The sequence below is a fragment of the Herpailurus yagouaroundi genome, unplaced genomic scaffold (assembly GCF_014898765.1).
Source record: "Herpailurus yagouaroundi ecotype Mexico unplaced genomic scaffold, PumYag 159, whole genome shotgun sequence".
Classification (NCBI taxonomy): Eukaryota; Metazoa; Chordata; class Mammalia; order Carnivora; family Felidae; genus Herpailurus; species Herpailurus yagouaroundi.
Genome location: NW_024412400.1, coordinates 46,100,151 through 46,115,711, shown reverse-complemented (window position 1 = coordinate 46,115,711; position 15,561 = coordinate 46,100,151). Strand labels below are relative to the sequence as shown.

General features: G+C 41.3%; 1 protein-coding gene across 7 annotated transcripts in view; it reads right to left on the bottom strand.

The window, feature by feature from the left end:
* The window catches only part of MED12L (mediator complex subunit 12L), a 341,839-nt gene that overhangs the window by 115,837 nt on the left and 210,441 nt on the right, over positions 1 to 15,561 (bottom strand). The gene's annotated exons all lie outside the window — the stretch shown is intronic.

Sequence of the window (15,561 nt, the reverse complement as noted above, 5' to 3'; positions counted from 1 at the left end):
TGCGGGAGGCACCACAATCCAAAACAGGGGCCATACATGCTTCATGGGGCTTCGCGGTTTCCAACTCAGGCGGGCGGAAAATGTAAACTGTGTATCGTGACTTCAAAAGGGGAAATGAGGATTTGGAAATCACTTCTGTTTCAGTGAAATCTTTTATCACATTTACTTTATTAGGTTGAGTAAAATCCACAGTCTCTTCTCATTGTTTCCTACGTCCTAAAATGTACATTTGTTTCATAATCCTTCATTTACATTTTTTTAAACAGAGAGACCAAAATGAGAAAGATGATTTTTCTGCCCAGATTGCCTCATTCTGATAAAAGAATCTCAATCTTCTCATTGTCCCACAAAGAACAGGGCGATCCTCATTCCTATTCCATTAAGAGATCATGTTAAAACATGTCACGAAGGCACTGAGGAAACTGCCCGGCTACTGACAAAAGGCTCGAGACAGCTTAGTTCGGCTTCACGTTCAGACTGTTGGGGAAGTTTTTGCTTCACTGAGGAAAACAAAAAGCAAGCATGGGGATTTGAACATGTCAGTGTTATAATAAAGACTTTAAAAGATAGGTGAGCCTAAAGTAGAGGGACTTTTCGTGGTTAACAACATTTAGCTGCTAGAGAATTTTATATTGTATTCCAAATTGAATCTGCTTTCGCGTTAGGCGTATTAACATTTTCAACAACAGCTTTCTTTCAAAATCCTAACTAGAGATGCCAACTTCCTAGCAAAATACACGGCAAAACTTTGCTTCTCTATTACCAAAACTATATGGGACAGGGAGAGCCAGACATTGCTCATATTTTATATCATTATTATCTCTGCCAGCTTGGGGTTAACAAAAGTCTTTCCTTCTTGAAATTAGCAATCGAGGAGATTCTCTTAGTCCTTCAGCAAAATCCTTTGCTAAGACTATCATTTGCCACACCTACTTGAAAAGTCTTTTGATATATGTGGGTGAAGGCAGAGGGGCTGGAAGAATAGATTCCTGAATACTGTATTTAAGGATGTAGGTACAAAATCATAACTTTCATGAAGAGGCTTAGGGGAAATTTCCTAGCCAGAGACAGCATGCTGAGAGGGATTCCTGCATTCAAGGAAGGGGGTAGGTGAATAAACACTAACTGAAAATTAATGTTTTTATTCAAGCTACTGGTGTTCACGCCCTCTTTGGAGTCTGCATGCTTTTCTCCCTTCCTTGCTATCTTAGGGGTTCACTTCCTTCAAGAACAAAAAGTATTTCATGCTTAGCCTGTACTCAGAAAATTCCACAGAAATTTAACATAGAGGACACAAGAACAGTCATTGGTTCTTTGTATGCCCCCAAACAGGAAAACTCATACAACTCCCTCAAAGCCTGTCCTGGTGAGAACAGAAGTGAGGTGAAATCTAAGGAAAATCACCTGGGAGCAACCCACAGTCTTGAGGACAGAGGTTCTCCACGGGCATGGGGACAGAAGTTTGGTTCAGGGCAGAAAGTCAAGGACTCACAGCAAAATAACCAGGGCTAGGATGCAGACTGTGCCAAAAGTTATCAGTAAGTTGGGCAAGCCTCTTACTTCCCTGGAAGCTCACTCCCATCCCTCACAATAAAATGAGGGAATCAGATTAGATGGTCATTAGAGGCCCCCAGCATCTCTACATTCCCACAATCCAGGTGATATGCCGAGGTACTAGGATTCATTATCAAGAACCAAGGCTTGGATCTAATAAAGGAATGTTGGAGGGGGCACTGGGTGGAGCCCAACAAGATAAGGAGGACTGATCCTCTCTCCATTTCTGTCCCAGCCAACTACATGATGTTAATCAAATCCCAACGTCTTTAGGCTCCAGATTCTCCTTCTGCAAGATGGAGATGAGAACAGTTAGCTCCTTGCTTCCTCAGGTAGAAAGCTTTGCAGTAATACAAACACAAGGGCCACTTGCAGTTCTTATAGCTGTGACCATCAAAAGCAGAGAGGGAGAGCCAAGGCAACCATGACCTTGTGGCTAAAAAGTAGATGAGATGAACCACTTGGAGAGTATCAAAGTGAATAAGAAACAAGACTCACATGTTCTCCATCAGGCCAATGGTTAAGTCTAAGCTCCTTTCTGGCCTGGCGACACTTTTAAATATTCTTCCTCCATATGTGGCAAAAATGGGCAGAATAGAATGTTTGTTCTCTACCTTGCACCTAATTAGCATATTTTTATCTTTTATTAACATTCATATTAGCCAAAGATGAAAACATTTACACTAAAAGGCGCTTGAAGAAGAGTACTGATTAAGTTTCACATAGTATAAGACTTCACATTAAGCCATTCATATCAGTGACTCCTTAATTTGTCTTATAAGGCAATTTCTAATAATAATTTCTATCATTTTAGAAACAGAAGCTAACTCCTAAGTGACTTTTTATAATGTATTAGATAAAAGTCATGACACAAACTGCCCTTCTAGCCTTAATACTAAAACAACCATCATAAATACATTGATAGCTTAATATATGCCCAAGAGCACTGCATATTTCACCCATATTCAAAAAACAAATGGAGACAGCTGTAAATACTGTTATTACCACCATTTTACAGCTGAGGAAACTGAAGTTTAAAAGATACACAAGTAGCAGAGCTCTCATCCTGAACCATGTTTTTCTGCCGTCAACCATGCTCTTAGTCACTACTTTGCAATCTCTGGGTAAATGCACTATTTGCCATAGTGACCTCCCCCCCTTTTTTTGCATAGTTTATAAGCAAAATTATATAGCTTTGTGATTTATTTACTGTGCTACTGGACTGCAGGAGATAAATGGCTATCTTGGGTACGTGATAGATTACAGTCAAGATGGAGCTACTTTACTTTCTACTCTTTCCAAAGGAGACATCATATAATAATCAGCACATGAACCCCCAGTTCGTGGGGAGGCAGCAACAACAGAATAGTTATGAGCACAACACTCAGAGTGACTTGTGTTCAAATCCAGGCTCCATCACTTACCACGTGTGTTAACCTGGGCTCTTTTACTCACAGGTCTACTGAGGGAACCTCGCTAAGCCTCAATTTATTTGAAAAATGGTGTGGGGGTGGGGGAAGACTATTCTTACTAACACTCAGGTAGCATCAAAATAGTGAGTTCTTACTATATGCCAAGCTCCAATAAAAAGATCTCTAAGGATCCGATGAGGTAATACTGTGGTAATACCTCATTCAATCCTCAAGTCAATCCAATGATGAATATTTTCCAGGAGAGAAAAGGGAAGCATCGAGGTTAGGTAACCTGCCCAAGTAAATGGCAGATCTGCAACTTGAATCCAATGTCTTTTTAATAAATTAAAGTGTATCTAAATAATTCACAACTGTCCTACATGCACAATAGGATTAGCCAGTATTTGCCAAACCCTTATGCTTCTTAATGCTGTTGCTGTGCCTAACAAGATAGAAACATAGACTTTTCCACTACCAGAGGAGGGGTTAGCCAATAGACTGAACATGCTCTCAGGTCAGAGATACTACTGGCCTTCAGCCACCAGAGTAACTCTCCAGTGGACAGACAGTAGAGCAAAACTCTGATTTTCAAGGCCATGGAGAGTACTAAATAAACCAAGATTCTGGTTGCTTCCAAAGCAGAAGTCAGTATAATAAAGGACAGCTGAAATAAAATAATCTAAGGTTCCTGCACTACAGATGCTTATGATCTAGTTGAAGCAAGGAAAATGCTAAGAGAAAATACTGGGCTGTTAGCACTCAGCTACATGGCTTCAGGCAGAGAGCTGACAGAGGAGAGGTAAGAAAATGACACATGGACATGAGCTGCCCCTAGGCTACAGGCACCACAGGGTCTGCCACACTCTTTTGGGATGGATGGCCTCCCTGGCCACACCTCCTCCTCTTCCAACCTACCAGACTCAAAGCTTATAAACAAAACTGAAAACAAATCATCATTGCGCTTTTCAAAACAATGTAGATGAATTGGTTTTAAGAGAAAATTGAAAAAACTACAAAACTAATTGTTTACTAGATGCATTTACAAAGAAGACAATCCTTCATAACATGGGTACAATGTGGTTACCCACAGTAAGATATAATACTTAAATAATCACAATTATTTTGTGGTTGTTTCCACCAAGCGTTGTAATGATCTGGATAATGAAAACTTTAAACAAGATGAAGTATTGCACGTGTCAAAGTGTCTAATGTAGTACCTATATCATATGTAGCAAAATGAAGGAATAAAAAACAGTGGATGCCATCAAAAAGGTAACTACTGTATTAATGCATCTGCATATTACGGTCATTGTTTAATGGATATTTCCATTGTATTTATTCAACACCAATATTCCCTTCCCCCTAAAACATTCTTTCCAATTTCATGCTGCAATAATACATCCTATCAAAAATTTCTCAACTGGTAGGTAGGCATATGAAAATGCCATTTTCACATGTACAAAATATTATTTCCATGCGGTTCAATCTAATACACCATCATTAGCAGTAAGAAGAAACTTCAGAGCTTCTGAAGTAGTCATCCCAAATTAAATACAATGCCATTAATGTCTGAAATCCTACACATTGTCTCAAAGCTTGTCTTACAAACTCATCAATTTCCAAAAGGAAATTATGAAGGGGAAATTGGTAAAACTCAGGTAGAGCTTTGGAGCAAGCATCAGGTAACAAGGCTCTAGTCCCACAGTGAATGAACAGAAACGCTAAGGAAAGGCTTGGTGCAGCCAGTGTCACAAATTGTAACCCACAGACAAGCTTTATTGGGCCTACCCAATGTGTTAACAAAATTAATCTGTAACTTAAAATTCATGCAATTTTATAGAAAACCCATTTTTCTTATAAATCAGATAATCTGATAGCAGCTGACCCATACACCTGTGTGGCAACAATCCAGAGCCTGAGACTAGGGCAACATCCCCCCAGGACATACAGTCCTCAGCCCTGCTGTTTATCTACCCTGACGCTTTGGCTGTTAGCTGGATCTTACTAGCATCCTAGTACTGTTGATGATTTCTTCTGATACCTGGCTCACTTTCCTTTGGGGGGATATTACCTATGGGGCTTTATTTGAATTGGCAACCCTCCACTTTGGTCCCCCTACTTCAGAGGGAGGTGTTCGGAAACATCAGAGGACCAGTGTATGATGACCCTTCTCCTGGCCTTTGTCCATGTCTTACATGAGATCAACTGCCAGTTCCTATTCTCTCAGCCCTTCCTATGTTGTACTCTTCTACTTCAGATGGCAAAATAAGATACTCATTAAGGAAACAATGGTAGATCTCTGCTAAGATCAGTTTAGGTCACAGGGGGCAGCCACATTCCAAGAGAGCCTAACATGAAGGCAAATGTTTTTTGAGCCTGACCCTGTATCTTCAGGTACTCTGATGGATTCTGGAGATAGAAGGATTGAGAGACTCTCAAGCAGTCAGGCAAACGAGGAAAATGCAATAGTTGGAATTCTGGACAACAAGGCAGACAAGAGGGACTGAGGAGCACTGACACAGTATAGGGGGAAGCACGGAAGGCTTTTAGAAGAGGTCGCAGAGGAGTGAGACTTGAAAGCTGTGTAAGGAGCTTGCCCTTACATAGCTGGGCAAGGGAGAAGCGGGATTTCCAGAACAAAAGGGCCAGGTAGACAGGCAGTCTGGTGCAGCTGCAAAGTGGGTAGGTAGACAAGATCAGGTCACGAGGGTACCTACAGAGGGGCTTCAGCTGTATTCTGTACAAGACAGGAAGCTAGAAGAGAGGGCTGTAATGGTAGAGGACATTAATCAAGGAAATATGATGGGGGAAAAAGAGAAAACACATATGAGAAATATTATGATAATGCAAACAGTTACTTATTTCTCCTAGTTGAGCAACTTACCATCTGTATACATCTATCCAAAATTATTTTGATTCAAATATTCCCACTAGTTTGAGAAGCATTGTTTTAAAAATCAGGTAATGGGGCGCCTGGGTGGCGCAGTCGGTTAAGCGCCCGACTTCAGCCAGGTCACGATCTCGCGGTCCGTGAGTTCGAGCCCCGCGTCAGGCTCTGGGCTGATGGCTGGGAGCCTGGAGCCTGTTTCGGATTCTGTGTCTCCCTCTCTCTCTGCCCCTCCCCCGTTCATGCTCCGTCTCTCTCTGTCCCAAAAATAAATTAAAAACGTTGAAAAAATAAATAAATAAATAAATAAATAAATAAATAAATAAATAAATAAAAATCAGGTAATTAATGCCAGTGACGTTGATTTTAAGAATCACTTTAAAGAAAATACTATACATGTGTGTGTGCGCGCGGGCGCACGCATATATATGGGTATGTGTTCACACACACATACATGAAATCAATTATATAAGACGCCAGATCCTTTTATTACATATATATGGGTGGGGAAATTTATCTCTTGTTTTTATAAGAGGACAAAGTAAGTAACAGGGAGGGTCTGATGCTGATAAAAATGTGAAATATCCACTAGTATTAAAGACCTCATTAGAATGTTTTCATTATAAATGAAGGTAAGGGATAAAAGTGAAGGAGGACTTGCCTCTTAGGAATCAGTCTTATTCTATTAAACAACGTAACGGTTTGACTAAACTGTGATCTGAAGATTTAAGGTAGCTGAGCTGACACCCATTCTACAGGTAGGTGTTCTGTTGAGAACACCTCCCCTTTACCCACAGCTAGAAAACTGTGATGACGACCTTCCTGGAATGGTGAGAAGACCCCCACCATCACAGCATGAAGAATCACGTTACCTCTGAAGTATAGTGCCTCCGCCATGGAATGACCCTTGTGAAGTCAGGAACAGCCACTCCCTGAGCCTGTGCAAAGCACTCCTCCCTTCTTCAGGATGTGAATCCAGCAACTGAACACTCTACCTGGGACCTTAAATTCTGAGATATTTGTTTTAAGGAACCAGAAGTTACCTGAAATGTATTTGGTTCCACATAGTCATTTAAAACCATTACTCTGGTTATTGAAACTAGAACCCCTAACCTCTCTGACTAGCCTCCTCTGTTTCAATCATCCAGAATTGAGCTATATATCAATCAGACTTTGCCTAAAGAGAAAATAAAACTATACATGTCAATTCAGTCAACTCTAAAATCTAACTATATGATTAATGACAAATTTTATTACTGAACAGAAAAAAAACGTACTATTTGCCATGAGTTACACCTTTGTAATACTGTAGTACTTACAACATAAAATTGACTTTGTATATATTATCTCACAACTTCTCACAGCACCTTTGGGAACTAGTCCAGGCATGTATTATTTTTCCCATTTCAGAAATGTACAAGTTCGAGAGCTAAAATGTTTTGTCTAGGGTCACAGACTTAAACAGAGTCAAAAACTTAATACCTGCCTATGAAATGAGGTATAAGACACTAGCCAGGTTACTTCTGAGGTTCCATTCATCAAGTCAAGTAGCATAGTAGAGAGGCTCTGGGGTCACAAAAACTAAAGCTCCTTTCCTGGCTTCGCCTCTCAGTGTGTGTGATGTTGGGCAACTTGTTGAATCTCCCTGGTAAGGTTCCTCTCCTGTATAAGGGAATAAACAGGTTTAGGGAAGGTTCTAAAGAAGCATTAGACCCAAGCGTTGCCTTCATGGAGTTCACAATCCACTTTACACCACTCTCAAAGAAATAGTTACCAACAAGTGGTCAGAAGTCACCTGATAACTAATCTGCTAAATCTCAATGTGAACCAAAAGACACATAATTGTAGGCTATAAATGTCAAGTGCAAGTCTGGAAAGAGAACTTCAGAGTAGCACCCGAACAACCTGATGGACTGTGCTTGGCACTCCAACACCTTTCGGATGTGACTCGAAGCATGCATTAACGAAGCGACCTATGACTACAGTGACCTAATTTCAATACAAAAAAAAAAAAAAAAAAGTAAACTGTATCCAGTGAGGCAACCTGTTTCTTTCCCAAGGCCTCCAGCAAAGCTGTTGTTACCAGCATTGGAAAACCCTCCCTCCCACCCTCCTTCCAGCTTAAATTTAAGGTATTCTTGGGTTACAGACGGTTCCAAAATAAGAGACTATTATCTTTCACCAGAAACTTCGCATTAGATGTTTTTTGTGAATGTTACATCTTTACCATTGAAATGTAAGGATACCACAACAGTATACCCATATGAGTTACTAATTTATTATGGCTTTTCTGTAAGAGAATGACCAACCCGCTGCTGAAAAGACAAAACAGAACAAAACAAAACCCTCAGATCTGAAATTCTAACAGTTTTGGATGTGAGCCTCTAAAATTCAAACAAGAAAGTGGAAGACAAATAAGAACCACTGCCACCAAATAATCACTCCAACAAGTGATGAATAACCGCATTCAGGGAGCAAGCACTTCACTGGCATTCATTTTTCCTATCTTGATCAGAAGGACAGTAACGAGACCCTGTGCAGCCAGAGAGGACGTTGCTGGGTCCCAGCAGGCACACCTGCTGGCTCTTTCTGCTGAGGCAGGGGTTCCCCCAAGCGGGGCACAAGGGGCTCACCAACCAGGCGGAGGTCTAACACAGTGAATTCTTTTTTTTTTTTTTCCAACGTTTATTTATTTTTGGGACAGAGAGAGACAGAGCATGAACGGGGGAGGGGCAGAGAGAGACGGAGACACAGAATCGGAAACAGGCTCCAGGCTCTGAGCCATCAGCCCAGAGCCTGACGCGGGGCTCGAACTCACGGACCGCGAGATCGTGACCTGGCTGAAGTTGGACGCTTAACCGACTGCGCCACCCAGGCGCCCCTAACACAGTGAATTCTAACTACAAGGCTATGTGCCTAAGGTAGCAGTTCACCAGTCCTGGATGCTAATCCTTCCCCTGGTCCCCCCATTACCCTTTCAGGGAAACAGGAGAGAGTTAGACATCTAACACGCCTGGGTTCAAGCCTCTACACCACCATTTATAACCTTTCCTTCTTTGGGACCCAGAATCTCAGTTCTCCCTCCAAGAAAAACAGTTTAATAATAACCAGCAGGGTTTTTGCTTAAAGACCCCAGCACAGGGCTGAACACAGAGAAAAGCTCAATTGTGACCATTAATAATTCTGAAGTGTGAACTAAGTAAGATCTCCTGACACTATTTTTCTGAATCGCTAAGAGGTACCAGGAAAATCATTTGGAAAGAATACTCTGCAATGGTCCTCAAAGCAAGAAAAATTAGGAGTCCATAGGCAAGGAGCAGAGGAAGAAGAAAAATACATTTATAAACCTAAATAGAACACTTCTTGATCCATGTCAATCAAATGTAGTCACGTAAGATTAAATGACAAACCAAAGGTTATAAAACCAAATATCTATAGGATCAGAGAGTTAACACTCCCAAGTGAGGACACCCAGGATGCCAACAGAAAATGCTGAGAGCTGGCAAACTGGCGTGCACACTGCCCATCGGGAAGAGGCAGCTGATGCTGCTGGATTACTTGTGCTCAGTGTTTGCATATCTCATTCTTGAAAGTAGGATCCAAACCTGAGTTCTTATATGCAATTTCCTGGTGTTTTCAACATTGTTCAGGCCAAACAAAACTAGATCTCCAGAAGATTAGCAGTTCCTTCACCAGCTGGACAGGAGAAAACAAACACCCCCTCTGCCCTGTGCCCCCCCCCCCATTTCCTGTCCTCCAAAATGAGGTTCCAGAATCGTTCTTCATTTTTATTCTGGGCCAGTATAATAGAACTCCAGCTTCAGCTTCTATCAGATCTGGGATGAATCCTGACTCTACCCATTACTCGCCATGTGAGTCAGGGCAGGTTAATTAACGAGTCTGAACCTCAGATCATCCCACCTGGGGGGAGGAAAGGGAATGAAGCACCTAGGTCATGGGACTGCTCTGAGGATTGTACGAGACATCAAGCAACTGGTCCAAGGTCTAAAATAAAGGAGACACTGAGAACACAGTAGTCTTTTTCCACCACCCTCATTCCACCACCTCCTCAGTCAAAGGAGGATATCAATGGATGGTTAAAAAAAGAAAAAAAAAAAAAAGAAACACAACAACAACAAAAACCAGGCCTCTAAGCATCGATACCATCTAACCTCAGGAATGGCTGTGAAGCTTGGGCCTACATCAGACATCACATTCTTGAGTGGTTTCATCAGCTCTCAGCTGGGGGAGCAGGAGGTGGCACAACAGGATTCCCGCCCGTGAACAAGATCCTGGAACCCATCACTACCGCTGAAGCAGCCCTCATTGCAACACCCTGCAGGCGCCGGGACATGCCAGGGACGCACCGCAGCCCTGCAGTCTATGTGCACACAGCAGTCAGATGAGGCTCAGACACAACTTAAAGGGCAAGCTCGCTGAGCAAAGAGATCAGTCAAAGGGCTGGGACCACAAACCACATAACACTATCAGCATCAACAAGGTGACAAGAACATGGTTCACTTTGTGTCCAACCTATCAATCACCAGATAAATTCTATTGTGTCCCTATGCTACACAACAGGAACCAGCAAGACGGCTCCTACCCTGTGCAATGGTGCCAGGCGGTCATAAATATTCTCATTTTAACCTGGCGGTCATCCCTTCGTGGACATATCCTCATATTCGTGTTTTTCATGAGGAAATGGAGGGGCAGAAAGTTGGAAGGTAACAGAAGTTGAAACCCCATACTCCACCACACTGCCACCGTGCTTGGCTAGGAGTAAGGGCAATGGGTGTTTGTTTTTTACGTTAATTATTTTTGAGAGAGAGAGTGCACACATGCATGAGTTGGGGGGCGGGGGGCCTGCAGAGAGAAGGAGGGAGAGAATGCTAAGCAGGTTCTGTGCACTGTCAGCACAGAGCCCAATGCGGGGCTCAAACTCAGGAGTCATGAGATCACGATATGAGCCAAAATGAAGATTCAGACGCTTAACCTACTGAGCCACCCAGGCGCCCCACGGTTGGTTAAGGTTGACAGTTTCCAATCAAATGAAAATGATCTTTGAATTGCATTTAGGGAAGGACTACTAAAAATAACACAAATAAAAACTAACATTTAACACAAATAAAAACATTTATAAAGCACTTATTTAAAATGTATATTCTAAGTTAACCTCTTGATGATGCTATAGAGCAGATAACATTATTGTACCCATAATTCAAAAGATTCATTATGGGAAATTTATCCCCAAAGCTTATTGGCAACTCTTAATTATCAAAATCCAGCTTCTTTTAACTTCCATCCTCTACGATCTTCAAAACAAAAATAACGCCTTCTATCTGATTAGGAACTCTAATGCAAGAATTTCCATACCATTTAATAACTCGAGTTTAGAGAGCAAAAGAAAAGCATGGCTACTTGGGTTATTTAGAAAAAAAATCTGCCAACAAGAAGCAGGAGAAACCTGAGAGGAAAGAAGCAGAGACCAGACAGGAGGTCAGTACATCGACCCACACATGAAACTATGAGGGCCTTGTTCTAGAAGGGGCCTTCGGGAGTAGGGGTTGTAACAGCTTTCCTTCACAGCAAAGGAAAGATGTATTAAGACAAACAGGAAGATCAAGTAAGGGGCTGGCCAGGTAAGGGGTAAAGCACTCCTTTGACCAAGAGATGAAGCAAATATTCAGAAATAGGGATAAAAGGAAAAGTGGTTTCCATGGACGAAAGGGAAAACAGTTCAAGTTCAGAGTTGTCGACTATGAGGAACATCCACATATAGCACATTCCATTGTGCAAGAAGGACTGAAGTTTAGGGAAAGGAAAAGAGGGATCAGGGAAGAGAGGTTATAGCTGAGCATCCGAATAGACATGAGCACTCCTGAAGAAAAGGAAATAAAAGAATGAGGAGCCATGGCCTAAATTCGGGAAAGCACGTTATTTAGAGATGGTAATAAAGGAGATGGAGAAGGAGAGAGCAGACTCTCAGAGGCCAGTACAGGAGAATAAAGTATCTCATTTCCCATAACTGAAAAACAAATTAGATTCCAGAAAACACAAATATCTTATCAGAAACTAATTAAAACCCAACTCTTCTATGTAATTTCAATAATAATTAAGAGAATGGAAGCATGGATTCCCCAGAAGTCTAAATCATCACCCATATCCAAGGTCTCTGGATTTGGGATCCAATTCTAAAGATTTTATTTTTTATAGTACTTTTTAAGTTTGTTTATTCATTTTTAGAGAGAGAGAGACCACAGGAGAGGGAGACAGAGAAAGAGAGAGACAACAGGTGGGAAGGGAGAGGGAGAGAAAAGAGGGAGAGGGAGAGGGAGAGGGAGAGAGAGAGAGAGAGAGAGAGAGAGAGAGAGAGAGAGAGGGAGAGAGAGAGAATTATCAATCCCAGGCAAGCTCCTCATTGGCAGCACAGAGCCTGATCTGATGCGGGGCTCAAACCGACAAACAGTGAGATCAGGACCTGAGCTGAAACCAAGAGTTGGACACCTAACTGACTGAGCTATCCAGATGCCCCTGGGACTCAATTCCAAAAGAGGAAATTCATGAATGAATCATATATATTGCTAAGCAGCCCCCCCCTCACACACTCCAAGAGATGCAACTCTTGCTAAATGTACTTTGCATTTCACCACCTGCTTTAACAGAAGATAGGGAATGTACCTGTTATGTGTTTCTCTTGGTCTTGAAAACTCATCTGTAGTGTTGGTCAGTTGCTAGCCTATTTGTAGGACTTTTCCTTTCTGTGTGCTCTTTTGTCCTTTTTAACTTGAGATGATATTTATATGCCATAATTTGTATCAATTTTGAGCATATGATTCAATACTTTTTAGTAAATTTAGAGTTTTGCAAACCATCACCACAATCCAGTTTTATCACCCCTCCCCCCAATAAAACCCCTCATATCCTCACAGTTATTCTCAACTCCCACCCCCAGCGTTGAGGCAAACACTAATCTTTCCACTTCTATAGATTTGTTTTTTCTGGACATTTCATCTAAATGTGATGTAGTCTTTCACATCTAGCTTCTCTGCCTGGCAAAATGTTTTTGAGGTTTGTCAATATTATAGCTGCATTTCATTCCTTTTTGTTGTGAAGTAATATTGCACTGCAGGACTATACCACATTTTGTTTATCCATCATTCATCAATTGATATTTAGGTTGATTTGACTTTTAGCTACTAGAAACAATGCTACCAAAATATTTCCACAGGCATCTGCATAGGCACGTTTTCATTTCTCTTGGGTAGATATATATGCGTGGAATTGTTGGGCTGAATGATAAATTTAGTTTTACCTTTATAAGAAACTATCAGACTGTTTTCAAAGTGGGCACATCATTTTAACTTCCCACCAGCAATGCAGAAGTGTTTCTGTTTTTCCACGTCCTTAGCAACACTTCATTTTCTCATTTTTATTTACAGCCACTCTGGGAGATAGGAAATAACATCTCATTGTAGGTTTTTATTTAAATATCCCCAATGACTAATGATGTTGAACACTTTTTCGTGTGCTCTTGGTGAAAACGTCTACACAAATCTTTAGATCATTTATTTTCTCACTGGTTTTCTTATTAAGAAGTTGTAAAAGTTCTTTGCACACTCTGAATACAAATCCTTTATCAGAAATGTGATATAGAAGTACTTTCCCCAAGTCTCTTTTCTGGGTCCTTCTTAATGGCTTTCTGCTTTCTCTCCCGCTGTTGCGTGTGGCTCACCCATATTAGCTCCTCTTCTAGTATGGGTAAGCCATATTGGAATTCTTGTTACTCAGTAAAGTATATTTGAAGCCAAGAGAAAGAAAACCATGTAACTTGGGAACAGAGAAATGTACAAATTAAGAAGTGTTTGTCATGGGGCGCCTGGGTGGCTCAGTCGGTTAAGCGGCCGACTTCGGCTCAGGTCATGATCTCACAGTCCGTGAGTTCGAGCCCCGCGTCGGGCTCTGTGCTTACAGCTTAGAGTCTGGAGCCTGTTTCGGATTCTGTGTCTCCCTCTCTCTGACCCTCCCCCATTCATGCTCTGTCTCTCTCTGTCTCAAAAATAAATAAATGTTGAAAAAAAAAATTTTTAAAAAGAAGTGTTTGTCAGGTAAACTCCATGAAATGTTTCCACCAGAAGCTTGATTCAAAAAAAGAAAAAAAAAAAAAGGCTTACTGAATCCAAGGGTTATCATTACGAAGTTCAGAAAACTGCTTCAGTCATTCTTTTGAGTAATTTTTAATAATTAAAAACAAAGTGGAGTTTCACATTCTTGCCTTACTTTAAAATCCTGTAACACTGACACCAAAATAGGAAAGACTCTTAAGAGCCCGAGTCATTGTCCATGCTCTGTTAACAACAAAAAAAAACAAAACAAAACAAACAAAAAAAAAACCTTTTTGGTGCCCACCATGTAGTGATTTGACACAAGGCATGGATAGGGTGCCTAAATTCACAAAGAGAGGATCCTGGTGGAGAGAGCGTTCACTAACAATATGGGAAATGTTTTTCCCATCTACTACCAAATCTAGCCCCCAAAGTTCGCGAGATACTAGGGAACAGAAAAAGGCAAAGTAACAGATAAAGAAACATTTGCTGCCAAACTCTCCAATACGCTTCTGCCTGCAAAGTGCTCTTTCCCTGCTGACTCAGCAACTGTAAGTGCTTACACCAGCCAGAAATCTGCTTTGCACTTTTAAGGGGATGAGGTTACTTGGGGTCTCTGCAGCTGCACAGTCTATCAACATCAGTAAAGAGAAAGTCTCACGTGGTTTCATGAGCAACAGTGTGACTTCCCCTGTAGCAAACCATTTAAAACATAAATGCATTGGACTTGACCAGCACACTTTTCAAAATCAGTTTCCAGGATTTCTGCTTTTATCAATACTTCAGAGAAGCCAAAAAACACAGGACTACTTGAAGGAGAACCGGGGGAAACGTTTTCTAGCATTTAATGTTATATGCACATATGATCTCAGCTAATCTTTTTTTTTTTTTAATTTTAATGTTTATTTATTATTGAGAGACAAGAGACAGAGTATGAGGATGGGAGAGATAGAGAGAGGGGGAGACACAGAATCCGAAGCACGCTCTAGGCTCTGAGTTGTTAGCCCAGAGCCTGACGCAGGGCTCGAACACACAAACCGTGAGATAGATCATGACCCAAGCCACAGTTGGACGCTTAACCAACTGAGCCACCCAAGCACCCCGATCTCAGTTAATCTTTATAAAAATGTATGGAATCTGAAGGTCTGAAAAGTTAAGGTATTAAGTCATAATCGCATGCCCGTCACTCAAACCCAATTTAATTCTTCACTCCTAATCAAAACTTTCAGATTGAATGGAATTGTCACAGAGAAATACAGGGACTTATGAGGCAAACATTCCAACGATGTTAAATTTTTAATGGAATTCTATGTTTGAGGAAAACATAGAAGCTCACACAAATTACAGTCCCAAAAGGGATTTTATAGGGGTTTCAGGGCAATTCCAGAAAGGTCAGGTGACTTACTAGAGGTCTCACAGCTGTTTACTGTAAACCCAGAACTAGAACCCCAGAGATGATAAGAATAGGTTAGATACTTGAAAGCATGTGAGCTTAGGGGTGCCTGGGTGGTTCAGTCAGTTAAGCACCTGACTCATGATTTCAGGTCAGGTCATGATCTCATGGTTCATGCGTTCGAGCCCCACATAGGGCTCTCTGCTGACAGTG